This window comes from Canis lupus, chromosome 37 (genome assembly GCF_003254725.2).
Source record: "Canis lupus dingo isolate Sandy chromosome 37, ASM325472v2, whole genome shotgun sequence".
Taxonomy (NCBI): domain Eukaryota; kingdom Metazoa; phylum Chordata; class Mammalia; order Carnivora; family Canidae; genus Canis; species Canis lupus.
The window spans coordinates 9,203,076-9,230,868 of record NC_064279.1 but is presented as its reverse complement, the minus strand read 5'-3'; the positions used below and the strand labels follow the sequence as shown (position 1 = coordinate 9,230,868).

At 42.3% G+C, this 27,793-nt stretch overlaps 1 protein-coding gene and 1 long non-coding RNA gene across 3 annotated transcripts in view; both read left to right on the top strand.

Annotated features, from left to right (window-relative positions):
* FTCDNL1 (formiminotransferase cyclodeaminase N-terminal like) overlaps positions 1-6,198 on the top strand; it is a 161,259-nt gene extending 155,061 nt beyond the window's left edge. Inside the window, 2 exon segments of the mRNA XM_049106780.1 lie at positions 1,413-1,543; positions 6,092-6,198. The gene's annotated coding sequence lies outside the window, so the exon portion shown is untranslated.
* Positions 6,199-7,086: 888 nt separating this feature from the next.
* On the top strand, positions 7,087-19,834 carry LOC118353447 (uncharacterized). 2 transcript variants are annotated; one of them, XR_007408897.1, is made up of 6 exons: positions 7,087-7,249; positions 10,723-10,844; positions 12,476-12,720; positions 15,442-15,583; positions 16,260-16,430; positions 19,470-19,834. It is a non-coding gene; the product is annotated as an uncharacterized LOC118353447 (long non-coding RNA). The 2 variants fall into 2 exon arrangements; XR_004812387.2 differs by lacking the exon at positions 16,260-16,430.
* The last annotated feature ends 7,959 nt before the right edge of the window (positions 19,835-27,793 follow it).

Here is a 27,793-nt window from a genome sequence, read left to right as displayed (position 1 = left end):
CAGCCACCCCAAAGCAGCTGTAGCCATAGAGGAACACAACCACTGTCAGAGTCATGGCGCCACACTGAGGGAGCTGGTGAAGCAACCTACTAGCTCCACCATCCCCCTGCCAGTGTCCTGGGGGTACCTCTTCTATTGGCTGAATCTACCCAGGAGCCAGAGGGCAAGGGCGCCCGAGTAAGGTGGTTCTGGACAGCTTCCTGGGGACCTAAATGGGATGAAGAAAAGTGGAGAAGAAATTTGGGATCAAAAGTATTAACCAACACAATTTCCAACTGTTCACGTATTTTCCATCCTTTAGAAGAGTTCTCATCGACTTGGGTATACTTTGGAATCACCTGGAGAACTTTAAAAACTACTATGACTCAAGTCCCAATCTCTCAGTACTTGAGATTCTTATTCAGTTGATCTGGGGTAGGGCCTGGGCATCAGGATGCTTAAAGACTCCCCGGGTGTTTCTAATGGGCAGCCAAGGTTGAGCGTTAGAACAAGATTGCTCCGTCTCAGCACTTCTTGACATTTGGGGCCAGTTACTTCTTTGTTGTGGGCCTGTCCTGTGCATTGTGGGATGTTCAGCTGCATTCCCCGCCTCTACTGACCAGATGCCAGTAGCAGCACCCAGTGATAACAGCCAAAACTATCTGCACACACTGTCACATGTTGCCCTGGTGGGGGGCAATATTGCACCCCCGTTCAAAAACCACTGCTTTAGAGCAGATTCTTGGTGTGGTCTAAGACTGGCAGCATCAGCATAGCAGCTTCTACCTTTAAGCTTTTTATACCCTTTCTTTGAACTTCGAGGGTACTATTTTCTGTGTCCAACCTATTAACACTGAATCATACGTGTGTTACTTAATCAGTAACTATCACAGGATTATTTTTCGGCCAGTCCTTTTTCTTTCATAAAACCGTATGCTCTTATACAATACAATATCTGTCCCATCTACCTCACAAAAAAGATGTATGGCCTGGGATGAGCTACTTAGGCTAAGTGCCAGTTTCTTCATCTGAAAAATGGAGATAATAGCAATGACTGAGTCTCACTGCCTAGCCGTCTGCTTTTTTATTTTTATTTATTTTTATTTTTTATTTTTTTTTTAATTTTTTATTTTATTTTAATTTATTTATGATAGTCACACACACACAGAGAGAGAGAGAGAGAGAGAGAGAGAGAGAGAGAGAGGGGCAGAGACACAGGCAGAGGGAGAAGCAGGCTCCATGCACCGGGAGCCCGATGTGGGATTCGATCCTGGGTCTCCAGGATCACGCCCTGGGCCAAAGGCAGGCGCCAAACCGCTGCGCCACCCAGGGATCCCCGGTCTGCTTTTTTAATGTCTGTTTTTGCTACTAAAATATGGGTTCCTTATTGAGAGCAAGGACTGTGCTAATCACATTCACTCTTTTTCACCCAGGACCTAGCACAGGCCCAAACTTCTCAGCAGCTTGGTGAGTATTTGCTGAATGATAAAGGAAGGAGTGCAGTTCATCCTGAAGAAGAACAGGCTGTTAAGGATTGGAAAGCTGCTGTCCGTCCCTTTCTTAGGTATCTCTTTGCCAAAGTTAAAAATCCTAACATTCAGAGTCTTTTTCTATTTTTTTACCTAAATCTTTTTTTTTTTTCTGCAAAGTCAATTTCTACTTATTTTGGCCTTAGTGGAGATATAGAAAACCTGACCTGCACGTTAGCACTTTATGCATTTGAAAACTTACTATATTAGGACAATCTGAAATTTTATTTGGCCAAAATAAATAGTACTTACTAGAAACTATTTTTCTTCTGTTTTTCCATCTTGGCAATTTTACCAAAACAATGAATAGGGAGGAAAAAAACTACCACTCTCTATAATTGTATAGAGAACAATAAGCAGCTGAGGGTTTGTAACTAACCGGGTATGTGTTAGGCTGTCTGGTCAAATGTTGCTAGGAAAACATTATCTGGGAAGACTTTATGGGAAGAGGACAACTCCCAAAGAAGGCTCAAGTTCATAATTGAAAAGCTAAATAAGAGCTTTTTAATAGTTGGCAAAAATACTCCAGCACAACATTACTATTTCAGGCTTCTCTTGAATTATGTCCAAGGATGATGGAGGACGTGCTTGCTTAGAGCTTTATAGGCAATTCATGATCTGCTTCCATTGTGCCAAAGACTTACCACAGCTTCATTTCTCAGGGAACCATGGTGCTGTAGGGACAGAGTCTACTGCAGGCTCCTATATTCAGACAGACCTAAGCACTAAAGGAAATTTCCCAGTCTTTGGGGGGTTTTTTGTAAGGATTGGAGAACTGGTTTCTCTCCCTTCCTTAGTTATTCCACTGCCTATGTAGAAACCCTGACATTCAGAAAATTCTTTTTGTGTTTTTTACCTAAAGCTTTTTTTTTTTTTTTTAATGTAGTTAAAGTCAGTTTCTACTTATTTTGGCCCTCGTAGAGATACAGAAAATTTGATCTGCACATTAGCACTTTATGCATTACTATATTAGGACACTCTGAAATTTTATTTGGCTAAAATAAATGGTACTAATTCTGCTTACTTCTCCTCAAATACCCTATTACCCAAGCCTCAAATCATCTTTATTATATCCTTTTAGGCCTCTTTAACCTTGCCATGCCCTCCTCAGCTGAGCTTCTAAAACTTAAGTACAATTGTTTATTAAAGGCTCATACAATTGCTTATTAAAGACTTAGGGAGGAGATGGTTTGTATTCTTAAGGCTCTCATATATTGCCCTTTTACCTACACAACTCCCAATCAATAGGACTTTTTTTCTTTCCACCGGTTTGAAAACTCATTTAAAATTGGATGTTTAACTTCCAATTAAAAATGGTGGACTGAGCATGGACAACTACGTCTCCTTTCCCTCCAAAGATCCCTTTGAAATGACAGTAATTTTTTTTTTTGTTTTTTTGTTTTTGTTTTTTTTTTTTCTTTTAAATAAAAGCAGAACCATGTTGAAAACCATCTGTTGGTCAAAAATGTTGAAAAATTCCTAGAATACAAAAAACATATGTGATCAGAATAGAAAGAAAGAGCTGAAGAAATTGTAGCCCAAAATACCAGAAATAAGAAAGGAACATCTTCAAGAGCCCCAGGAAGGCCCCATGTTCAAAGTCACTAAATGCAAAGGGTAAGGTAGGTCAGTTGCCAGGTTAACCCCTTAAAAGAGCATGCCTATCCCACTCCCACTATAGTGTCTGGTAGTAGGAACTTCCGCCCTTAGGATAAAGCCAGACTATTATACGCCAAAGGGAGCATGTGATTTATGCCCAGAGCTTTGTAGTGAGGGTTAGGATAGCTCAGAGGGAATCGCAAGAAAGGTCGAGTATCTCCAGAATATACAACAGATATGGAGAGGCTATGTTACTGGGTCATCACCATTTTCACTCTCTGACCTAGGCTGATGACTCCACTGCAGGGAACACCGTTGCCGTGGTGGAGGGAAAAGAGAGTTCTGAAGGTTCTCAGAATAAATCCTCTGGTCTGGGAGGGAAACCTATCCCTCCACTCAGAACTCATTGGCCAGAATTAGTCCCATGACCCCATTCAAGCTCAAGATGTCCAAGAAGTGCAATTTTACCAAGTGCTGGGAAGGGAAAAGCATCCTAAATGCATGGTAATCAGGACTCGTGACTACTCTACCACCTAAAAGGAATGAGAGTCAGATGAACAACAGAATTTTCAGCATCAACACTGTGTGCTAGACAAAAAATGAAGCAAAATTACAAGGGAAAAAAATGAATGATTGCTTAGCATTCTATTCCCACATCTAAACTAAGTGTGAGGACATGCAGGGATTCAGAAAACATATTACCCATTAACTAGTTCTGAAAAAAGTCTCTTTGTTTGTTTGAATAAAGGGAGATCTCCAAGCTACAGATACCATTTTCATAAGAGTAGGTCAGGTGCTTAAACTATAGTGTTGTTCAGCAAAATATTTGAGAAGATGTCCTGAGATATGAAAGGATTTGGGCTCAAATATTTGATGACTCCTTTTCCTTTTGGACAAAAACAAACAAAAGTCTTGCCTTATCCAGGATCTATGATACTAGAGAATAAATTCTGGTAATTCAAAATATTGATATAAATAATAGGGGAATCAATAAATGGGAAATTAAAGCTACAATGATTATAAAAGAATATGTGTACATATATGTATGTATTGAAAATTATATGTATAATTATAGACATAGGCATTATCTATCTTATATATTGATTTTTGGTTTTTCTAATCACTTCACATACAAGCATGAAATATTTTATAATTACAGGAAAGAATGTAAGTGGTGGGGAAATGGAGGATGCAGAGATAAGGATGAAAAAATGTCAGAGGCAGGGAAAGTGTGATAAAACCTCATTTGTACAGCACTTGCCAATTCACAGAACACATTCATTATGTCTCATTTGGAACCCCTGTCTAAATTGGAACTCCAAGAAAATGGAGGCTCTGACAATCTTTTTCATAAAGTGGCAACTTATCAACTAAAAATAATACATAATAAGACTTTAGTTTTACCCAAGCCTTTCCTACGTAGCTATGAGGTAACCCAATCCATATCAATGTAATAATTTTTAAAAACTGTCTTAGCACAGTGAATTTTTAACCTTTTTGGACCAAGGGCCCTTCTGAAAATCTGATGAAACTTATGGATATTTTCTCAAAATAAACAAAAAAGGAAATACACATGGGCATACAACTTTATAAGCCACTTCAACAGGTTTATCAAGTCCCTAAAACCCACACATGGAGGGAGCCCTGGAACCACAGGCCCAGGTTCCATAGCCCTGCCATAGAACATCTTAGGTCCTCACGTCTGGACGCCTGCAGCCAAAAACACCAGAAGGGGCACATGGATGGGGCAAGATAGTCTGTGCTTTTGACTTGGGATGGGAAGAACACACTTGGCTGTTGCCCTGAAGTTACACAGGTTCTGTAGGGCCTCAGCATGAGAGTGAGGGAATGCAAAGGACAGAGGGACACCCAGTAGATGCCAGCAGAGTGGGGTTCTACACAAAAGTGTCACCATGCAGTCAAATTACTGACATTTGCAGGCACTTGACAATCATGGACAATCATTCATGTGAATGAAGTGCCTTCCATGAACATTGTCTTATTGGAGCCCTTCAGTGGGAGCTTAAACTTATATTTTCAAGTAGGATGGCCAAGGAACAGCAGCTCCACCTTATAAGATGAGCCATTTGAACCTCACCAAGTTCAGAGACTTACCTGGGGTCATCTAAGGAGTTAGTGACAGAGTTGGGCCTTAAGACAAGGTTGTCTGACCATAATCAAATAATTTGTCCATTCTGCCCCTTTCATGCTAGCCCTTCTGTGTGAGTAAAATGTGGACTATGATTTTGGATTCTTGGGAAAGTCTCCTTTCTCTGAAAGAAAACAAATACTTTCTATTCACAGGCAGAGGGAAGGTTCAAATGCAAAATAAATGTCTTGATACCTCGAAATAGTTGTTGTCAACTATTGGAAGATGGGATGGCAGTAGGCTGGGATGGAGGTGGACTTCCTGTGTGCTGGTCTGCAGGGAACCTGTGTGGGGCAGAGGATGCCCGAGGAGGGGCTAGCAGAGGAAGCAGATTCCTTGCATGGGACCGGGCCCTATTTCCCAACAAGGTCTGAGGCTGGCCCTAAGAATAATTCTAGAACAGCAGGAGGTTGGCAAGAGAAGGGAAAAGTTAGAAGTCACCATGTAGCAGCCTAGCTACTCAGGACCTGGGTCTTCCTGGGTGTCATATCGCCTGGCCTCGGGCTGGTGCAAAGTAGGCACTCAGGGATTTTTTTGTGCTAAGTGGGGGAAATGCAAGAGGCTTACTTCACTTGGGGGGATCAAGATTGATAACTTCCTAGGAGATAGTTCATGTAGACAGTCAAGAATAACTGCATGCCTGCCAGAGGCACTGTCAGGTGATACAGCTGTGGTCAGAGGGGAGTCCTCGGGACACGGGAAACAGACTGGACGGAGAGCTGGTAGGTGGGAGGGTCCCAGGCTGGCCAGCGGTGGACCCAGTGACCTAGGAAACCTTTGTAATTCCCGTATGGAACCACTTTAATGACAGTTCAGTGGTTTGTTTCCATAACAGGAAGGAAAAATAACCGACTGTCAACCAGGACCTAAATCCTCTGCGCAGAGAGAAGAGACGATTGCATGAGGGTCATAAGACATGGACGTTCTTCTGGGACAGCAGAGAGAAAGGCAAGACTGTGCTAGGGACCCAGTTCCCACTTTCTTGTATAGTGACCACCTCAGGGGTGGCTGGGCATCAAGGCCTCCAAAGACAGTTGGTGGCACGACCACCCCGCTTTCCTAAGTAGGCGCTGGAAGGGTCGCCAAGAGGGAGACTGGTACCAGGATGTAACTGCTCCTCTGTTCCTCACAGAATAGTTGAGTAACTTCAGGAACATTCTCTGACCCGGGGTTCCTCAAGCCTTAGTCATTCATTTACCACAGTCACAGTTTTAGTCCTATGCAAGTAACAGCTTTATTTGTATTTCTTTTATATTTTTCTATAAATACGTCCACATTTTTTGACCTAATGCTAGAGCTTAACACCAAGCATCCAGGATAGAAGCAATTATTTTTCTAGAAACAACAAAATAGCTTTAGTTTTATCCTGTGTTTTGTGGCCTAAAAGTACATTTTTTTACTATGATTTTTCTTTGAATACTTAGGTTCTTGGGGAATGACATCAGCCAGAACAGAAACTGGGGAAACGCTTTGTACAAGTTTTTAAAATGTGGTTAAAAGTTGGGATAAAAACAGACTCTTCCAATCAATGATAGTTTTGGAAGAAAGTGGTATACCCTAAACCTCTCCTCTTCTCCCAGCCCTGGCCGTGCTAGCTGGGAAGGAGGTGACTTTCATTCAGAAAACAAAATGCAGTAAGAATGATGTGAATTTGTTCAAGTAATAACAAGGAAAGGCAGTTGTTTCTTAAAGGCAAAAGTCATACTGCAAGTCAACGTGTATGTCCCTAAAAAAAGCTTGGCCAAAGTAAAACACTGGCTATTTCACAATCTTGGTGAAGATTAAATGTCCTTAATTCATTCCCAGCAAGGTGAATTACAGGAAGTGAAATTTGCAGGTTTCTAACTCAAAGGCTCTTCTCTGTCTGGAAGGATCTCCCGAATAAGAGAGAAATCAGCCTCACACCCTCCTCAGGAACAAGTTGGTTTTAGTCTGTTCACATCATCAAACGTTTATCGCTTACGAAGTTTGGAGTCCGTGCTTTGTAAACCTGGTGAGTGCAGCGTAGAAAGACATAAGACGTATACCGGATGAGTTGTAATTGAGCTCAGGGAATATAAGCAAACAAATAATCGCAGTGCAGTGTGACAAGTAACTCAAGGCACTAAGAGTTGACATTTGTTGAGTGACCTCTGGGTGATACCCGTTAACCCACTTACTCCTTACAAAAACCCACTTTACATATGGGGACACTGAGGCACAAAATAGTCAAGGTACTGATTAAAGTAGCAGAGCCAGAAATTGAGTCCAGGCTGTCTCGCTGCAGGGCCTTGGGCATCACAAGTCTGAGACTCTTCTGAAAAAGTGATCTGAAGGATGAAGGGGAGTTCACTGGGTACATGGGGAGTAAGAGACAGAAAAAGCTGAGACATGACACTGTAGTGCCAGAAAACAGCATGTATGGAAATGTCTGTGAAATGTCCATTTGAATATGATGTGATGCTAGAGTGTTCCAAACTGAGTTATGAGGCAGAGTCTCCACTTTTTAGGCAACTAGTTTTCATCTACTGTGTGCCAAGTACTATATTCATTGCTGAGAGTACAACCATGAAGAGGGCACCATCTCACTCCTATGGCAGGAGGGCCATTATATTTGATTTGAAAATTCAATGAGTTTGGATAAATTGTTTGGGGTGGCATAAACTCTTAAACTTTTAAAACTAAATTAGAACTGGGAAATCTGTCAAATTTGGGGTTTCTGTTCTACACCTCAGTAAAACCAAACAAACAAGCATCAACAACCAAGATCCCTCATCTCTTCCCCCCATGGCAAAACACTTTTATTTTCCATAAATGCTTTAATCAGTTTGGAGTATTGGTTTAAACGTTTAGGGTGTACTTGAGAGCTTTAAGCATCAAACAGACTTTTAAAGTGGCTTTTCCTGTTAACATAATGTTTCTTGTAACCAGTCGGTTGTGCCAAAACTCACTGTACAAACGCAATGCTGCCAGGTAGGGCTGTATTTCGACAGTAATGGAGCAATCTTTTCGGAGGCACTACATTTTTTTCTGTGTTCAGTTCACATTTTTAATGTCTTTAGGCACAACTTCCAGAATATCACTTTGCCATCTTGTAAATCAGTTTGCATTATTCGTGATAATACTTCCCCTTTATTATAATTACCGCAAGTCATGGGAAGGTTCAACTGTTTCATTAGTTGACTGAGAACAACAAAGTCTAAAGTTTCATTGAAATCAGATGTAATGTTTGTGTTCCAAGGTCAGCTGGAAACTAATAGGAATAATTTAAGCCATAATATCCCAACTGAGGCTGAGCCACGCTAATCATTCTGCAGATCGTACTGGAGTGATTCTGAAGGAAAAAAAAAATCACCTCCTTTTTCTCCCTCATTAAGTATACTGAAGCCCAACTTTGTAAGAGGAAAGAATTAATCTATAGCAAGGTGGTCACAGTCCATGCCCTGAGGAACCACTCATAGGTGACCCTTGGCAGCCAGGAGCCACAACCAAGTGGGTGTTAGGAAACCGGAGACCTGGTTCCTCTCTCCCCTTTCCTCTGTTTTTTTTTTTTTTTTCTTTTTTCTTTTTTCTTTTTTCTTTTTTCAGTTCTTTTCTCCTCTCCCATAACCCAGCAAGTGTGGTGTCAGGGGATTCTAGAAAACCTTCTAAAAACTTCTCTGATAGCCCCTAACCCCTGCAAACCTGTAAGCCGAAAGAAGCTTTGAGAGTGAAAGGGTGGCAGAAAGGAGCTCCCTTGCCTCCTCAAAGCTTCCTCTTCTAGCAAAAGAGCCAGTTGAAAAGCTTCCTGTGATACCTTGTGGTCTTTTAGCTGTAATCATTATTTTGAATTAACGAAGAAATGAGTGTAGCAAGATAAGGGGCTCCTTTTCCCCTTGAGAGCTCTTCTTCTTCTTCTTTTTTAAAAGATTTTATTTATTTATTCACGAGAGGCACAGACATAGAGGGAGAAGCAGGCTCTCATGGGGAGCCTGATGTAGGACTCGATCCCAGGACCTGGGGATCAGGACATGAGCCAAAGGCAGACATTCAACCACTGAGCCACCCAGGTGTCCCTCCTCCCCTTGAGAGCTCTGTCAGCCCCCATGGTTATGTCTCCTATTTTTCTTGAATAAAACCAAGCGAAGAAAACTGTGCTTCTATAAGCTATTAACCAAGAAGAAGAAGAAGGAGGAGGAGGAGAAGGAGAAGGAGAAGGAGAAGGAGAAGGAGAAGGAGAAGGAGAAGGAGAAGGAGAAAGACTTTCCAAGGCAATATCCTTATGGGATATATATAGTCCTCACCTAACCAGTATTTCTGGAATTTTAAACAGAGATGGATGTGGAAACATGTGATAGATTATTAGAAATTCTGAAGCTGTTAGTCCCACAAGGTAAATGCAAGCTGCTAGGTCTAAAGATTCCCCGGAGAGCATATTGCTGCCCCGACCATACCCACTCTCATCTCTCCATTTGCTCTGAAGGGGAGGGCTGGGGGACGGGGGACAAAAGGTCAAAGCAACATCTCTTTCTGCTTTGGGGATCCACAGAGGTCCTCCACAGACCTCTGAGTAACAACAGTCTGGGGCTGTTAACACAGAGGATGCCAGACCAGGGATCAGAGACTTGCCTCTGGCCTTGAGAAGCTTAGAAGCCTTGGTGCTGTGGTTCTGGAACCTTCCCACTGCTATTCCCAGTCTATTTAGGCATCCGCCCTTCCTTTACCTTCTAAGTCACTCTGCATCTTAATCCCTGGAGTTACCTACACTTTGCAAAATGCTTTCAAATATTAGCTGGAGGCCCAGGAACCTGCTGGTGGTAGTCGTTCTCGCCCTACAAATAGATGTTTCATCTAATACAGACTGATGTGTTGTCTCACTTTATCACTTTGTGTGGATGGAGCCCATGGGTTGTGGATGGAGCCTCAGTGTGCAACCCCCAGAGGTCATATAACAAAACAGGTAGCCCACCTGGAACTTGAACTTGGCTTTCTGACTCCAAATCCAGTGCTCTTTCATCCTGCCTGCCTGCCTCCTGCTGTGTGAGTCAACCCAGAAGAGGAAAGAACGAAAGCTGTGTCAGGTCCTGGGTTCTTTCTCACTGTAAATGGTAGCATCACCGTGGCTTTGGGCCACCCCTGTAGGCCCTGGGCAATCTCTCTTCCAGTGCACCTGGTAGCAAAGATATGGAAATGTACCCACATGATAATTTCTATACGTTTTACAAGATTTAATGGTTATATTCTTATGTTAAAATTATCTGGCTATGAATAGCATACTTAATTCACAATTGGCTGATTTCTTAAACACTTGGCAAAATGTTAAAATCTAGCCAACAGATAGCTTTTAAAGATAATGGAAATTTCACGAATTCTAAACTTAACGTTAAATGAATTTGACATAGTATTACATTTTGGAGATCTTTAATTAAACATTTATTCATTTCACTTTGCCTTTTTTTGCATTTTTGAATAATTTTTAAAATTTCATCTTTTAAACTCTTTTTTTAGGTCCTTGGAAATCTCAGAGGTGTCAGATGTTATGGCTTTAATACTCAGTGTAGAAAACAATCTGGCAATTTTTGCTGGCTTCAACGAGTGTAGACATCCATCCGTTACTTGTTTGGTGCACTGTAAGTAGGAGACATGGTCTTCCCCATTAAACCTAATATCAATGTTTTGAAAAGTTCTGTAACTAAAAAGCTTCCCTGATCTTACTGACAAATATCCCATCATATAGTTTGTTGATCCTACACCAATTCAAAGCCAGGAAAACCTGGAGTAACCAGAATGTTTGAGTCTTCTGATTAAAGGAATTTTGAACTGTCTCAGGATTAACCAGAAAGCAGGTTTCCTTTAGTTCTCCTTGTCCTAGCTTACTTTCCAGGCTGAAAAAATAGCATCTATGTGACAAAATGAGAGCTTTCATGATGAGGATTATCCATAGCCAATGTCAATTTTAACTGAATGGGCTCTGATGGTGTTTAAATTTGGGATGACCCAGCCATAGTTTCTGGACGTTGATTTTCTTTTTAAAAAACAAATTCCTGCTTTCAACTATTTTTATTGCCTTGGCTCTTTTCTGGTAAAAGTGAAGTGCAGCAGAAGTTCTGAGGGACCTCTGCTGATCAGTATATTTGTGGACATTACAGTATAAAGGCCAGTAAAACATCTAATCAGTGTAATAGTTTATACAAGTTGTCTTTCTGGAACATTATTTTACTCAAAACCTTGGTGAAAACCTTTTAATTTTCTAATTAAACATTTTATTCTGCACCTAATATTGTGAGCCTTTATAAACCTTTTCTGTATCACTCTTGCTAACATCTTAATAGGAGAGATATGTTTTATATTAAGGGAAAAATATACTTTCTCAAACATTTATCATGATGCTGATAGACTTTTAAACTACTCTGAGCTCCACACTTCATTAAGAAAACAAATCTCAATATTTCTAGCCTATAAATAAGAGTGATGGTGACACTTCCTTTGTTCTGATTCCCTCGCTGACTCATTCATGATCACTCATTTATTCATTTAGCAAATGTTTATTGAGCATATATACTGCGTTAGGCACTTGCAAGACACAGTATTAAAAGATGAAAATACCCTCTCTTAGAATTTGATGTTCCATCATTAAGATCTCAAAATACACACATAAGCTTGTGCACGCGTGCATGTACGTGCTTGAGCACCTACTCCCACCCCCATCCAAACTGGGTGGTATAAAATTACCAATGCCACCAATTTTTGTTTCCCAGAGTTTGAGTGAGTGAATGCTATTTATGTGCAAGGCCCAAATTGGATACCATGTATTAACATTTCTTCATTCATTTCTTCAACAAAAATCTACTGAGCATCTATCATTTACCAATACTTTGCTTGTCTCGGGAGTTACAGAGATGAATAAGAAACAGTCTCTTGTTTCATCTGTTTACCCTTTTTGTGGGGGTGATAGGTATGTAAACAAACACATTCAAAACCATTGTTAGGTGCACTATGGAGCTGGCATTCTAGAAAGAGTGGGAAAACACAGAAGGAATGCTCCTCAGATAAAGTTTATAAGCTTTGAGCTTTTTCTTTGTGAGCATCTCTGGATATTTTGTCATCCAGAGCCATCCAGATGAGTATGCAGGTTGTGAGCTGTTGAACATAAGCATTATTTATTATGGATTAGTATATTTTAAATAATAATTTTCCTAAAAATATTAGATAAAATGTATTATTTTAACAAAACCAATGTAGTTCAACAATTTTCTGACAGAGGGAAATGAAGTGTCCTGAGCAAGTGGTGCTTTTCCTAGTGTACAAAGAGATGCCACAGGAACTGGGGTCTATCAAAGTAGACATCCCTAATTAGACAAGACAAGAGAAGGGCATTCCAAGTGAAAGGAATGATTGTGCAAGACGTGGACCGGCATGGTGCCCTGGGGAAATGGTAGCCAGTTCCGTGTGCTCGGATTGGAGGGCTCTTGGCTGAGGTGGTGCCATGGCAAGGAGACTGCAAAGGTAAGCACAGACTCGATCACGTTCTCTACCTGGGTCCGTTGTTAACTTTCAGCATCATACCTTCATGTGATACAACTGCCTTCTCTCACAAGTAAACCAGATGCTGTCTTTCATAGTTTCATGTAAACATTATGCTAACTGGAGAGGTTATGGCTTTATTCTAATTTCCTGTGTCATGTGTAAAAGTCAGCGAGAAATTTATCAATACCATTTAACTCAGCAAAGGAAGTCTTTCTCCAGTTGTGTGTGCTCAGTGCTTTTTTTCTACCAAATGGCTGTGTTTCCTAGTGCCTTGTGAGAATCACAAAAGACTCTCTAGGATTCTACAGAGCTGAGAGATACTTTTACCACAGACCTCTGCATTGTGCAGCTGTTCACTCATACTACTCAGCATGTTCCTCACCTATCCCTCTGCCCATCCTTGCTTGGTTAATATCTTTTCCCCTGTCTTTTTAATAGCACCATCTATTATTTCTATCATATGACTACAGGTAAAACTCAGGTGACTCAGGTTAAAATACCACAATTCCTAAAATGAGAACAGTAAGATCTACTATCTGTAGTAAAAGCTCTTTGTTTGTGAGTAACCCACTGGGAAGCACCCTGACCAACATCCATTGTCTTTGGTGAGGGGCATGCTCCATTTGCTCAGTGTTTTCCCCCCACTGGTAAACCAGTTGGTAAAGATTTTGATTAATACCTCTGATTGTAAACAATAGGAAAGAACTTTGGCTACATTATGAAAAAGAGGAATTTATGGGAAAGATATGGAGGAGCTAAAGGAGCAAAGCTGAGTGAAGAGTCATACTAGGAAAAGTTGAGGACTCAGGGCAGTTCCGGGGTTCTGCGTGACAAGAAATAATGGACAGTATTGGCGAGGACTCAAAGCATGGGAGAGCATGTCTGATTGACCCAGCTTGAGTCAGGCACTCAATCAATCGGAGGGAGAGAGAAGAGATGTCTTAATTGACAGACCCTCAAGACTGCACCTAATGGAGTCATGTGATTGGCAACAAAGGAAACTGGAGTTTGGTTATGAAAGAAAAGAAAGGAAAAAGAAAAGGAAGGAAAGAGAGAGAGGAGAGGAAAGGATGAAAGAAAAGAAAAGAAAAGAAAAGAAAAGAAAAGAAAAGAAAAGAAAAGAAAAGAAAGAAGAAAAAAGAAAAGAAAAAAGAAAGAAAGAAAAGAAAAAAGAAAGGAAAGAAAAAAGAAAGGAAGGAAGGAAGAAAGAGTAGGAGTAGGCGTAGATACTGAGAGTCAAAAAAGATAACTGTCCATTACAATATTGTCTTTTCTCTTTTTCCAAACTATGAAAATCCTGCCTTCCTTTCTCTGGGTGTTGGTAGAGGAGTCTTAAGAGCCTCCTGGAATTTTAGGAGCTAAAAAATACTGAGAAACACAGATAGTGGGAGTGTCAAAACTTAGGGGTTTATCTTCCGCCTTTTCTGATTTCCTCTGTCAGATATCTTTTCTGATTCCATTTTATAATTATCAACCATACACACTTGAAAATATGAAAATAGGAGAGGGAAAATCAATGGGGAGAGATGGACTTTTTAAGGAAATCTTTTCTTTTTCTTTTTTTTTGAAACTTGACTTAGAATAATGGGATTTCTTCAATTTGCTATATGCAAAGTAACAGAGAGCTTAGTGTGTCCCAGAGATGGATTAGACAGATGTAGCACTTAACTATTAACATTTGTGAGGTTCATTCCCACCAGTGAGATTTGTGAGCAGCATCCATGAGATGCTATGCAAAATCGGTTTAGTACTTTCCTCATTTGTCACTGTGCCGTGAAACTGGTAAAATATAGAGGAAACAGAAAATTGGGCACATCTGTGAATTTGGTTGTGTCCTGATTATAGCAATGCAATTCCACATATGTGCATGTTTTCACAGGAGAACAGGTTTCTATTTGACTCCCAACTCCATCAATGCTCAGCTGATGTTTTATAGCTCCCTTGGGTTAGGCATGCCCTCCCTCTACAGAGCCAAAACAGTAGCTTAGCTATAAGATTCACTGGCACCACCTCGGTATCTATTTTCTTAAATTACGGCAAATGGGGATTTGGGGCACACATATGTCAACCCCACCTACATATTTCTCCTATAATAATGCTTGGCACATTTATACCAACTCTTAGCAGAGAGCCCCAAACACTACACATTTATTCATTCTTACATTTAAAGTTCAGTAGCTCTCATAACTTCCATTTACAGAAGAGTGAAAGTGTAAGGCCTGTAGCCGAATAATGAATACATAATTTTAGGTATTAATCATCTCTTTCTCCTTCTCAAAACAAAGTGAGAAGTGCTTGAAGCTGAAATCATGTCAGTAGTGACATTAACATGTTGGATTGTATTTGATACCAGAGGCTCTCCCATTTCGTTGTGCCTGAGGATCACCCAGAGATCTGGTTAATTTTTTTTTTTTTAATTTATGATAGTCACACAGAGAGAGAGAGAGAGGCAGAGACATAGGCAGAGAGAGAAGCAGGCTCCACGCACCGGGAGCCCGACGTGGGACTCGATCCCGGGTCTCCAGGATCGCGCCCTGGGCCAAAGGCAGGCGCCAAAACGCTGCGCCACCCAGGGATCCCCCAGAGATCTGGTTAAGATGTAGACTGCCCAACTCCATCCCCAGAGATTCTGATCCTGAAAGTCTGGGGTGGGGCCCGGGCATCTGTACACTTTTTTAAAGATTTATTTATTTCTTTTAGAGAGAGAGTGAGAAAGCAGAGGAACGAACGGCAGGGGGAGAGGGAGAGAGAGAATCCTGAAGCAGACTCCCCACTGAGTGTGGAGCCCAATGCGGAGCTTGATCCCAGGACCCTGAGATCATGACCTGAGCTGAAATCCAGAGTAAGTCGCTTAACCAACTGAGCCACGTGGGTGCCCCTGAGGTCTCTACTTTTAACAAACACCCTTCCCCTGGTGATTAAGAGAGAAACACTGATGAAATAATCAAATCACAAGCTCATTAATAGTGAAATAACAGCAGAGCTCAGAGGTGATGGCAAATCCTAGTTTCAAGCAGGCCTCCCCTTCTTCCCCAAACACCAGCCCCTGAACCCCACATAATTTTTCCATATTTGAATAGTATTTCTGAAGAGCCAGCTGTCATTGTAACCAGAGTTTAGGAGTCCCCAGAAGGATAAATCATCTTAAAGAATAATAACATCAAAACCAAAGCCTGACTCTAGTTGTGGATTCATTTACATAGCCAGTCAAAGGAACATGGCCTCGGTTTGTCCTGCCAGGACTTGGAACCACTCTGGTCATTCAGAAGAAGCAGCAGCCATTTCCAGAAACAGTTTCCAGAAGCAGAATCCACCTCTCTAGGGATTTTTCTAACATCCATCAAACTGCTTCTCATGTGGCCAGTGAGCCTCCTGAAACACATGTGGCCTGTCCCCACAGTTCCACTGAGGACTGTCATCGGTCTGCTAATAATGACAACTAACTTTTATTATTTACTGTGCACCAATAACCTGGTACTCAGGACTGTAGTTGATACTCCCAATATCTTATGTTGCAGATAGTGTTTTATACCCACTTTACAGATGAGGAAACCGAAATGGATCAAATAATTAGCCGCACGGGCGAACAAGGCTACTAAGTAGTGCAGCCTTGATTCTAAACAAGTTCTGTTTGTCTCTGGGTCCCTGCACATAACCACTATCTCACTGCCTCTCTTGGAAGAAGGATGGTGAGTTACAAAGGCAAAGTTGTTCAGCTAAAAAATCTTTGGGATAAGAAAGTAGTATATAATAGAATTAAACTATGCTTTCAGACAGAGGGCAGTAGGCATCTTATTTCTCAGAATTCAGACTGCAAAAGAGGGTTGCAGTACCTTACATACCATGTATTATTCTCTGTGTAATTATACTGAGTAAAATACTTTTAGAGTAATTGTATACATAATCAAATATTGCACAAATCTAAATGCTTGAAAGCGCCTGCCAAACTCCCCCGCCCCAGACCAAATGGAATCCTATGTACTAAACCATAGTTATAATTTTCCCCCTGGTTTCACTTGGATTTCCTTTAATAATGTTTGATTGTAATTAAAAAATCAGTGTATATAAGGAATAGATGAAGGAACCAAAATTATTCTCTTTTGTCTTTTAGAAAAGTGACAGAAAAATGCTCGATATAATCGATTCACTTTTTCTCCCATTGAACTAGCATTTTATCAACCACAAATATGCTTCTCCACATAAGACAGTCACTGCAGCTCTGTGGTAAATGCAGAGGACTGAAGTCATTGCCAAAGAAGCATCAAAGCTCTCAGAGCAGCTATTGATGTGCTCAGTTCCTCGCTCAAAGAAAGAGCAAAGAGAAAGAAGCCAATGGCAGAGATGCCTTTTGGCTATGCTTTTAAAATAGGTTTAATATAAAGGCTAAAATGGCAGTAAGATATTCATATATAAAACAGATATCGCCACTCAGCTCACTGAGTGGAACAAGGTTCCAAGATCTCTGAATGTTCTGGCAATGCCGATCCTATTAACAATAGGATTGGAAAGAAAAAAAAAAAAAAAAAAACAGATCCTAATAGCTAATTCTGACCTAATGGTGTCTACATGAGAAGACCAGAGATCTTAAGTGAAGCTTTGGAATCCATTATCTTTTCAGTCCTATTGATATTGGGACCAGTACTGCTGGAACATTGAAAGGTTCTTGAATCTCCCTACACTCTGCAGGCCAAAGTGACTACCAACCCATCCAGGGACTTGTCCTGGACGTCTAAGAGAACTCTGGTCTATTCTGGAGTAAATCTACTCACTGGTCTGGTAAATCACAGCCCAAGGTTTGGAAGGCATCAGTAGCGGCAATATTATTTGAGAAATTCTACTCTCCCCCCAGCTACTCAGAAATACCTGATTTCATTGATCTGCAGTCACTCTCTCCCTTTTCTACCGACCCTGTTGTTGCTACATTAGAGTTTGCAGGAACTGTGGTGGGAATGGATGCCTGCCACATAGCCACAGCCTTTCATGACGACCTTCTCAGTAATGGGTAAGAATTCTGTTTCCATCTCAGAAGGCAATATGCTGCAGTGAGAAGCTGGTAAGGCTGGGAGAGATATAAGATCTAGTCTTAACCTAAGTGCTGACATTTATTAGCTTTGTGGCACTGAGCAAGTTACTTAAATGAGCCTCAAGTTTTCTCATTGGAAAGTTGAGGTAAAACTCAATCTTATGGAGCCATCACAGGGAATGGAGCTATTTGAGTGATTTAAACTAAAGATGGCAGGAGTCATTGTTGAGATGGTGATGGTAAAGAAGAACAGAGAGTGATACAGAGTCTAGGCCTCACTTCTTAAAAGGTAGGATCCACTTAGGGTGATTTTCAAAAGAAGATGGAAGGAGGTTGACACAAGGCAACCTGCTTCCCATGGCTGAGGGAAGATACCAGGTAGTAAGCAGCTAATGATATTCTCTAAAGGCAATAAGGTAGTACCAAGCCAGAGAGAGAAAGACCCCAAATGATAGAACTCTCTAGATAGAGACTGATAGAGTGAACTGGGATTATGGTCCCACTGGCAGTTGCTGGAAGAGACCTTCATCTAAGATGACTTCACCTCCTTCATGACTCTGACAATCTTTCCCGAATCCACTGGAAAGAGAGTGCTGAGTATGGTGGTGGGTCGTTGTGAATAAGAATTATAGCCCCCAATGGGAGGATGGTTTGGGAGTCAGGTTTTATGTGTGGATCTTCCTCATACTGGAAATAGAACAGATATTCTCGGGCAGGGTCGGTACTTTGTCGTTAGACCACACCTTTCCGTCATCTTTTCAGCATCACAAATCTCCTCCTTGTTCAAACAAAGTCATGGGGTGCATTTTATTTAACTTCTCCAGCAGTTAGGGTTTCAAGTGCACAAGATTGATTATACACCTGGAAAAAAAAAAGTAATAACCCCGACTATTTGGGGGGAAATGGGAAGTGATATTTTGTAGATGCTGTATTTTCACATTCCCTCATTTAAAAAGTGTGGATTTTGTTTCATCATTTATAAAAATGTTGTACTTTGGAGTCCGAATAATATAACTAAAAGAACTGGTGATAGGGAGTGCAACTGACATACCTGAATATTTTCTTATATCATTGAAAATCTTTTCTTAAATGGCAAGAGCATTTCCATTAAATAAATGCATGAAACTTACAACTTTCTTTTCTAAAAGTAGTCTGACTATATATAGAAAATAATAAAAATCTAGAAGGCGATGATTTTTTACGACACCATGGCCTGTTGCTATGGAAAATGTGATGAGGCAGGTTGAACGATATTGTGCTATAGAAAAATTAGGTAGAATAAGGGTGGGAACTGGGAAAGGATAAAGTCCTAATTACATCACAAATACCATAATTAGGAAATGTATCAGAGGAAAAGAAATATGATATGGAAGTGAAAGGTAAATAGATTTTTGTCTGATCAGCTTGAAAATCACCCTCATCACCAAAAGGGTGTCTTCAAACTTGAAATATAAAGATGATTACTTTTTACTTGAGTGTACATTTTTTATACAACACTTTGAGCTCCTCAGTCTTCACCATCTGTAGAACTCAATTTCCGTTTTGTAAAAAAATTGCTGACATCTGTTTAAATCCTAATATCTCTACAACCATGTAGAATGTTAACTCAAGCTTGGTGTCATGTTAAATCGTTTTAACTTTAAAATAATATTAAACTTATGGTTCTGTTTCAACTTTGCAATGATACTAGCCTTTAACCCTTCAGATGTCCTGAGCTGCTCACTGAAGGAAAAGTCTTCAGCAGGAAAAAAATAAGAAGTCAAGGGCGGGCCCTTCATTTTCACATGGTGCTCGGTCAGAAATTTTTCTAAGACCTACAGGAATTTGGAGTCTTAGAATACGACGATGCACGATGTGAGGACCAGTGCGACATGAAACATGGGACAGTCTGACTTGTCGTTAAAGACACGGTTCCTCCTGAGTACGGCAGTGGAGTCCATGCTTGGGCCCATCCAAGTCAAAATTGTGAAGTGATCAAAATAAAGGATTTATGAAGTGTTGAACAAATGTAAAGCCCTTTCGACAGTCATGATCTCATGCAATTTTCAGAACAGCATCAGTGGATGTAATGGCGAGGCACGCCCCAGATTTCTCTCCCAGGCCCCTTCTTCAGGACCAAGGTTATGCCCCCAGGGCCCAGGCTTATTGCCCGCTGATGGAGCCCAGTGAGGCCCTCCCCCAGGACTGCCCTTAGCCAGAGGCAGCAGCCTCACCAGGTCTGTGTTTCTGCCCCAAGGGCAGCTCACATCCAGTGATGTGTGAGGGAGCATCACAGGCCTGGCCCCGTCATTTCAATTCAAACAATTCCAAAGGGTCATCTGAGATCCAGAGATCCCCCAGAGGATTAGCCAGGGCTTTCTGTTGCAATTTCCCTGCAGTTCAATTTTCCCTTCTGCTCAGTCCTACTCTCTCTCCCCTCTCCCCACACATACTGTTCTCAGGAATACATGCAGTGAAATTTCCATATGCAAATCCCCATCTCTGGGTCTGCCTCTCTGAGAACCCAACTTAAGACCTTGGTGCCCGGAATCGTCCTGGAGAGTAACCTCTAAAATAGGATTTGAGAACTAGGTCATTTGCCAGCGACTGGCAATGAGGTCCCCCTTCCTGGTAATGGATGGAATGTGGACAGTCCCTGGCACGTTGTTGCGGCACAATTGTTAAAATGTTCACTGGCAGTGTACAGGGGAGAAGGTATGCAAGGAAAGAAATACGCTGGCAAGTGCAACATCTCAGATGTTTGGGAGGTTCAGGAAAAGGAATAATTATAAAGACAATGGAATTAGGTTATTCTTTCAGAGTGTCATCAATGCATTGAAGAAAGACAATAAAAAATGAGGGTGAATAATCACCAATTTGAGGCAACTAGCAAACTCAGAGGGCCTTCTGGGAAGCAAAGGAAAGGGTTGTCCCATTGCCTGCAGCTGGAGAGAAGAAAATGGGAGGATCAGTGGGAGGATCAGTCTCAGGACTTAATTACCAGCATAGTTGAGAACCAGAGGAGTTTGAATGATCTGCTCTCCAGCAAGTCAGCTATGTCCAGGTCAGACCCCTGACTGGGACCCTGTGACCTGGAATGGAGACATCTGGGTAGATGCATTAAAAATCCTTGGAACCCCAGGTGTCTTAGACCCTTGGCTCATGCAAAAGCAGCCCACTCTTCCCTACTACAGGTCAGTGCTCCTCTTGTCTGGAGATGAAGCAGAGTCCTCCGCCTTGTAAGAAAATACACTACCCCTGCCTTAGGATTTATCCCCAGCTCCCCTCTTGGCTGCTAACCACTAATTAGGGGCAGGTCCCAACACTACCAGACCAGGGATATACTACTTGCCCTGCTGAGGGTGGAAAGAGCCTAGATACTGAAAGAGCTGCGGGACCCATGCAATGTACCAACATTTATGCTGCCCAGCTCTGCAGTTCTGGGCTCTGCAGATCTAGTGGTCCTGGTTCCCAGGGAGAAAATACCTCCACTGGGGCTTGCAGCAAGAATTCCTCTCAACTTTAAGCTACAGCTGCAGCCCGGTCATTTTAGTCTATGTGTGCCAAAGGCAAACAAGGGAGTGACCATGGGGCAGGTATAATCTAATCATCAGGAGAAGCAGGAAGCCTCTACACAATAGGGAAGAATTCATATGGTACCCAGGTGAGCCCACTGGATCATCTCTTGGTGCTCAGTTCCCCAAGTTTGACTGTAAATGGTCATGTGCAACAGCCATAGCCAGAAAGACCTAGGGACCAGGGGCCCAGACCACTCGGGAGTGAGCATCTGGGTCATCCCACCATGTGAGCCACTTAGACCAGCAGGGGGGCTAAAGGTAAAGATAATCTAGATTATGTAGCAGAGGAGGGAGACGGGTATCACTTGCAGCCTTAGGACCAGCTGCAGTGATGAGGCCTGTGGTTCATCCACTAACTCTCCCATTGTCAGTTTTCCCAGGAAGAGAAACAATCCAGAATCCTGGAGGAGCTGTTTCCAGATGGGCTGTACTTACACGTGAGTGGCTCAGGGATGCTTGCAGCAGACGTTGTGTGCTGCCCAAACCCTTTCCAGCTGCCAGCATTAGTGGCTGCTCCAAGCTTCAATGGAGTCCTGCCCGGGATTGCTGGCAGCTGAAGACAGCTGCGTCTTCCAGGGTCAGGTTACCGGTGGGAGGGGAGCTGTCTGCATCCAGTGACTGGTTGGTGTGGGCGTTCAAACACCTGTCCCTTTGTCTCATTACAAGACAACTCTGAAGAGCTCTCTCTGTAGGGTCAGAAGATCCCTCTAGGACCAACTGAGACTCCTGTTGAAATATCATCACAATTAATTCCTCCCAGTGACCAGTCCTGCCTCCCTTGAGCTCTTTGCTCCTAAGGGCCATCCCCACCCAACGAAGGAATCTCAGAGTCTGTCTCCTTGGGAACCCAATCCAAGACAGAAGGTTACCAGTATTTCCCTCATGTTGGAAAGGTGGAAAGCCAGGGCCTAGGAAGGTTCTAGAATAGCCCAGGTCATGGAGCAGAGACAAGACTGCACTGTGATTGGCTCGAACTCAGTGCGTCTGCTGTTTTCCTCCTGTTCCGTTCTCTTTCAGTTCTCCTCCTCCGGCCCCCCGCGGCTTGCTGCCCTTCCATCTGTCACATTGTCACGCTCATAGCCCAGTTGTGTGCAGGCACTGACTTGCTGAACACACAGAGGTCAGCACTGCGCGGGCTCACAGCAGAGCCCACGGCTCCCAGCCCCTGCCAGCTGTCCCCAGCCTCAGTGGAAGGAGGCCTGCACATCTCTCAGCCCCAGTGTGGCTCAACTTCCTGGATGGATAAAGATTTCTGAGAGGTTAAATGAACTCTACCGTGTTAATAATGATATGAAAATGTATGTACTATTTGTCCCAAAGAGTATCACTCTTTTAATATGGATTCATTTAGAATAGTAGCATTTTTATTTCAAAACACACCAGAGAAAAATTGATGTGCGAAATTGTGCAGACTTGGAATGCTTGGAAGCACACAAAGCAGAGTGGCCCTATTCTATCTACAAATGCCATTGGCTGGGCTCGGGTCACCCACAGTTTGCTGCTGTGGGTGCACAGGGACCAGGTTTTAACATATAACTTTTAATAATTTGTAAGTGCAAAATAGGCTTAATTATAGAAACCTCATTTTAAAATACTGGGATTAAATATATAAAATGTGTTTTCACTGTTGTCCAAAATTCTCTTAGCATATAAGAATATATATGGTTTTTGAGACATGCAAAAAGTGAAAACAACTCATTTTAATCCCTGTCTTCTTGAATAAATGAGGGATGTATAGTGTACCACCAGCTCAATGTTCACTATGACCCAGCTTTCCCTTTTAAGTAGATTTTCACCTGATTTACATCCTGTATTTTCCTTTGCTTGATTTCATCCTACTCCTTTTTATGCCCAATTGGCTTTCCCGTAAAACTTTGCTACTGGTTTAATGAATGATTAGAATATGCTGGGCTAAAGCCAAGGTATGAGCTAAAGAAATACTAACAAAGCTTTTCTTGAACTTGAGTCAAAATTTTTGAAATATTAAGATCACTTAATCATATATATGTTGAAAGATTAGAAGGGAATCTTTAACCTAAATGACAAACTAAATGTCATGAAAAAAATCTGACCAAATATAGATACACACACACACACACACACACACACACACACACACTCCTCCCACGACTCTTAGCATTCAAAAGGCGGAAGATGCGTCAACAAGGCACCTTAGAGAGTAATACTGTGAAGTAACAGACAAAATAAATCAGACTTCATGTTAACGGGGTCTCTGAGGATCACAGATCTGAAAAATCTTTGAGGCCAGTTTTGTGGCCATATCCACTCCTTTGTTGATTGCAGACATGCTCAGAGGAGTGAAAACTGATGAATTCCCTTGTGAATCGGAAGTGGAGACCGCCACCTACAGTGATCGTCATAGTTGACATAGAAGAGGCTGAAGGGTGAGTCTATTGGTGAAACACACCTTTTACCTCTCAAATTAGAACTCTAAATATAATTGTCACATTACCTTAATCACTGTGGCCCTGTGGCTGATGGCAATACCTGTTCCTCAGTGACCTGCAGTGAGGACCTCAGATCTAAAAACCCACTTTTCTGGTGGTGCAGTAAGAGGGAGTCCTTTGGGCCCTGGCTCCAACTTAATATCCAGGTGTGGAGAAAATCCTGAAACTTTTGGTCTGTTCTGATAGAGAGTGAACCCATACTTGTGGGGCCCTCAGCTACATCAAGAAAAATGCTCTTCTGGGCACCTGGGTGGCTCAGTCAGTGAAGTGTCCAACTCTTGGTTTTAGCTCAAGTCATGATCTCAGGATGGTGAGATCCAGCCCCACATTGGGCTCTGTGCTCAGTGGAGAGTCTGCTTGAGATTCTCTCTCTCTCTCCCTCTGCCTCTCCCCTTCTCTTGCTCAAGAAAAAAAGGAAAAGAAGAGAGAAAGAAACCTTTAAAAAAAAAAAAAAGGAAAAGAAAAATGCTCTTCACCTTAGATGTTACTTCCTCAAGCGACTCGGTCAGTTCAGGTTCCGGTAACAAAGTACCACAGACTGGGTAGCTTAAATAACAGAAAATGATTTTCTTACAGTTTGGAGGCTGGAAGTCTGAGATCTAATATCAGCGGGGCTAGTTTCTTCTGAGGCCACTCTCCTTGGCCTTCAGTGGCTGTCTTCCTCCTGTGTCTTCACATGGTCTTTCCTCCATGCAGGCCTGCGTCCTACTCCCCTTTTCTTATAAGGGTACCATATTGGATTAGGGCCTACCCTAACAACCTCATTTTGACTTAGTTGGCTCTGTGAAGACCCTACCTTCAAACGCAGTCATATTCTGAGCTACTGGGGTTAGGACTTCAGCATGTGAATTCAGTGACTCTGCCCATAATACCCCTGTCCTATGCTATTGCTCTTTGGGAGGCTCTTAAGTCCTAAGAAGAACTTTGTAGCACTAGGAGCCTCCACAAATGAGAAGACCTGGGTCCCTTCGTGAGGTCCTAACGGCCACTTTAGCATAGTGTCTCTTCACACCGATTGCAAAATGGCTGTTTTGTAAATGGAAGCTGTCGTTTTGCAATTCAAGCCTGTGTCCTCAAGAGAGGATGACAGATTTCAAAGCAATTTAGGAAAATAAGAACTTGCTTATTATTCAAAAACTATTATTGGCTATACATCAAAGAATAAAATAGAGGCATTTCTTTCCTCTACGAGTCTTACAGTCTAAGGGGGGGGGGAGACCTAAATGAATATTTAATACAAACCATGATAAATACTATCTAGGAAAAGAACCTTGCCATAGCCTTTTTTTCCCATTGTGCTGTACATATTATGAGAGAATAACAGGTTGGGGCACCACCTTCACCAGGGCGGGGAAAGACACTGAGATCTGAAAGATCAGTGTGAAGTACTGAGTGATGAGCAGAAGGGAGAACATTCCAGACAAAGGAACACCATGAAGGAAGTCACTGAGGTCAAGAAGAGGGGCCGGAGTATGGGAGGGTGTGGCAGAGGAGCAGTGAGCAGGAGTGAGGGCCCCATGGCAAGGCTCAGGTTGTAGGCAGCAGCTCTGTAAGGCACGGGAAGGAGCAGACTTTCAGTCAAGTGCCTTGGAATGTTCTAGAATGGGCTGACGTGGTCTACCTGATGTTGTAAGAAGGTCATTCCAGTTACTGTATAGAAAATGGGGTAGGGGGCACAAATATGAACATCTAGAAAACAGAACGCTTTTATGGGAATATGAGCAAGGGGTGATGACTCACACTAGGCAGTAAAAATGGAAAAAAGTAGATGGATTTGAGACATGTTTTGGAGGTAGGAAGGACAGGATGGGGGGCTTTCCAAGTGAAAGCGGATGTAAGAGGGGCTGCTGATGGAGAGGAAAGGACTCCAGAATGACATCAGGTTTCTGGCGTAAGCAACTTTGGGGCATGGAGAAGACAGCGCAAAGACGGTGCATTCCAAAAGTGGAATTCAGACAACACAGACACAAGCGATCCTGTCACAGAAAAGACAGAGAGACACTTTGCAAACCAACCAGAGTGCACTGGGAAGCCTCTGATGCCCTCGGATGTCAAAGAGAAGAATGGCAAACATGAAAATCGAACATCTGACATATTGGTTAGAATGAGATGAGTATTGTCACGCGTTGACGATCGACGGACACCGTCAATACTCAATACAACCCCCCCACCCCCGATTCCCTTTTCAGTTTCTGTGTGCCTTTGCTCCTGCCAGCTAGACCTGTAACTATCTATCTTCCAAAGATCGCCCTGGGACGACTGTGTATGTGCACAGCCGAGCACATGCCCATGTGCACACACATGCGTGCACACGCACACACACTCCCATGCACTCCCAGAGTGATTTGGGGGTTGACACTCCCTCCTCCCCACACTGACCGTCCACATCCCAGCTCCCCACCTGTACCCCCAGTCAAGGATTAACTGGTACAGGATTATGAAAGCCCAGTTCCCTTGCTTTGGCTGAGGACAGCACTGCGGGGTGAGGCTGAGGCTGAGCCTCTGCTTGAGTGGCATCCTCGCTTGGCCTCTCCCCCTCTGCTGTCTCACAGGCTCCACTCTCTCTCAGGTTTTCCTGGGTTTAGTTCACTCATAAATCCGTGGCATATACATCCATGCGTCCTGGTCCCATTCTGACACAGCCTGTCCTAAGACACTTCCCAATGATCGATCTACAATAGAGTAATAGGAATTAGGATAATAGATCTGGGAAAGCTAAAATCCTTAAGAACCAAGATTTGAGAAAACAGGAAAAAGCCCAAACAAACAAACAATACAAACAAAAACTATTCAAGCTATGTTTCCAAAGGAAAAGCTAGGACATTTTGTAATGTAAAAGGTGACAGAGAGGAAGTAGAACTCCTCAACCCCTGGGTTGACTCCATCTGGTTTATTAGGGAAAATTATTTTCCTCAAACTAGAAAGAATAGTGCATGTTTGGTTAATAAAATAGAGAAGGTGCTGTGTCCTAGAGCAAAACCTACCCGTTTCACATCTCAAGGCCCAGGTGAGTCACAGCCAGAACTCTAAATAACATTTCATGGTGTGATCTCATAGACACCTGTGGGGTTTTGAGTAATCATGATGAAAGGGGGAAACGCTTAAAGAATAGAGCTGGAAAAAATGTTTTCTTGATTTTCAGAAATGGGGAAACTACAGAAAGGCAAACCTGATTATTAATTATGTCCAAGTTTCAAGAATTTGAAACCCAAATTCTGGTAACCCAATCAAAGAAAGAAATACTTAGAAAAGAGCGCAGTGATTACTGGGTGCTAACACAGGATCACTAAGAACCTTCACGACAAAGGACTTTCATTTTTTATTGGGTTATTAATAAGTATCTGCTACACAATGAACATTATCAGGCATCTGATGAAGCCACACATGATTGCCTTGTGGAGGTGAGGAAATGTCACCATGATAATTGTAAAGTGTACTTAGAGTGGGAATTGGTTAATGGGCTGAAGTCGGCCCAAAGAACAGGTTTTAGGGAATGTACTACTGAGCACTTAATTGGAGTCTGTGATCCGGTGTCTAGTGATCTAGCACAATTTCCTGAGCTTTGGCCTTTTCCATTCTTGAATTTCCACCAAACCTGCCTTCCTGTTTCTCCTGCCTTGGTCCTTCCCTATACCCACCATATACTAGCTTACCCCCCCACCCCACCCAGGCCTACTGCCTCGGGTGACATTCACCTGCTGTACGGTATCAGACTTCGATTTCCTATTGCTTCTAAACTACGAACATCCTGCCTTTGGAATAATTGAGCATTCCCTTTTCTTTCATTATGATCCCTGGCTCCTGAGAAATATCAAAGAAAATTACAAACCTCTAGCTTCCAATTCCAACCGTCAGTCCTCAGAGTAGTTTCTGCCTCTCTTAAATTTCTAGACTTTGTGAATAATCCCAGTTACTGAAACTGAAATCCTGAGAGTAGTGCTCTTGACTTCTTTCTCTGCTACTCCTCATGTTTAATCAGTCACATAATCTTGCTGATTCCACCT